Source organism: Amblyomma mixtum, chromosome 2 (assembly GCF_055824585.1).
Source record: "Amblyomma mixtum isolate Tamu chromosome 2, ASM5582458v1, whole genome shotgun sequence".
NCBI lineage: Eukaryota > Metazoa > Arthropoda > Arachnida > Ixodida > Ixodidae > Amblyomma > Amblyomma mixtum.
Window position 1 is genome coordinate 110,037,631 of NC_143013.1, and position 2,004 is coordinate 110,039,634.

The window sequence follows — 2,004 nt, forward strand, 5'->3', positions numbered from 1 at the left end:
CAGAGTGAACCGTACATATATTGAAAGGCCACTTTCAAAAAGCACCCTTCGTATTTAGCCAAAACAATTACCACAAAATTTTAATTACCTAGTGTCCAATAGGCAATGTTGCTACAAAATGTGCTTATAAGTGATGTATAGCTACGGTCAGCCGCGTATAATGTAACCATATTGCACAGTGTATGTACACCTAGACTCTTTCCATAAAAGTGCTGGCAAGATTGGAATAGGACATTTAAGTTCACTCACCCAGGCAAACTGCTTTTTCCAAGGCAAGTCTGGCGTTTCTGTCCCCAACCAGCCAACCAAGAATTTTCTTTTGTTTCTCAGCTTTACTGAGATCAGGGAAGGCTTTCGGATGTTTCCTCCTTTTAGGCAGTCCAATAACAGTGACTGCCCACCCTGCTGGCTGACCGGGAGGTTTAATCTTTTTAGGTATTTGGATTGTACTAAGCTCTGCAACATTCGCTGCCTCAGTGCTATAAGCTGACGTAACTGTAAGCGCAGGGCTTGGAGGCATTACTGCTGCCGCTTTCTCTAATTCATTAAACTGTGGCACATGGCCAGGTACCATTTCCAGCAGTAGCTGACTAGCAGTTTTCACTGGGCTTTGGGCTGATTCATCTTCAGCAATGGGGCTGACTGTATCAGGTTGCTCTGAGACGGTTACCGGTGCTTTGCTCACTTCATGTTCTTTTGGACAGGGAGAAGAGCTAAGGAAACAATCTGATGCTGAGTCTGCTTTAGCGCAGTTGTGCTGCTGGTGGTAGTTTTGTGCATCAGGCTGCTCCCCCTTCCCACTCCCTTATGAATAGGTTTAAACTTGTACACGCTTCAAATACCGATCATTGCTTTCCGTTGATGCCAGCTCAGCCAAGTACTTGCAGTGTGGAAACACAGCTTTTTACTTTTGCTGCTGTGTCAGCGGCCTTGGCTTTTCGCAACTGCTGTGACAGATATGGTTGGAGTGTTCGGTGCCTCTTTTGTGAACAATCGTTGTTTGCAGTGGCAATATTTTTTGCTCCATCTTTCCCTACATAGCTTTCCTTCATAAAGACCAAGGCCTTCAGCTCTCCTTACTGCAAGGATGTGACGACAGGGCAGCATCATTGAAAGCCTAAATGAGCAAGTGCAGCTGTGCAATTAAGTTAGAGTTTCACCAGAGCTTGACTGGCATCGCCACTGATCTTGACAGTCAGCTTTGACAGTAACATTCTTTGACTGCTCATCTTGCTGCTTAACGAACGGAAAAAATAAGGCATGAGAGTGAGCTGATACTGCTGGAGATGCTCCTCAACTTCCAAACGTGCGGGACATTTATAGACCGAATCTGCAGTCATGTGGTGCCTCTCTTGCTGCATTGTGGTTAGAACACTGAAGAGTGCTGGAATAAACTGCTCAAGAGAGCAGTACGGAGGGACAAGACTTTATTTTTGCATTAATGCTCTCGAGGCGGTTGTTCGTTGTGTTATTAAAGCTCCCAGCTAAAAACTATGGTCCTCAGGGTCATTAATCCTTAATACTGCGCCAATTTTTGTTATAGTACTCCAGTACTGATGCTGGCGCTGTAGAGTCCAATTGATCTTCAAGTCTCGTAAACCCTTCGTCAGACCTTGCATACACCATCCTCTGAAGAAGCTTGAGGACATGACCACGTTGTTCTGCTGACATGGTCATCTTTGCGCAGGTGATTGCACGCCTAAATGTCTTTAGCGTGTGAAACACACAAATTAAAACATGTGCCCGGGGAAAGCTCTTCTTGAGCAAATCTCGCTCTAGCAGCTCCTTATCTGCCATGATACATCTTGCCTTTGTCCAAGAGGGATTGAGATCCTGGAACCTGTCAAGAAGGCACTTCAGGCTGCATTTATCTTCCCTCACAAGAATGGCCACACAGACTACTTGTGTAGCACAATTAGAATATTCATTGCGAATGACGTACACTGGTGTCCTGACATCTAAAAGCTTGTATGTGGCATCAATGCCTAAAAACTCTGGATATGC

General features: G+C 45.1%; 1 pseudogene; it reads right to left on the minus strand.

Annotated features, from left to right (window-relative positions):
* Window positions 1-241: 241 nt before the first annotated feature.
* LOC149360551 (uncharacterized) lies at window positions 242-1,677 on the minus strand (annotated as a pseudogene).
* Window positions 1,678-2,004: the final 327 nt, after the last annotated feature.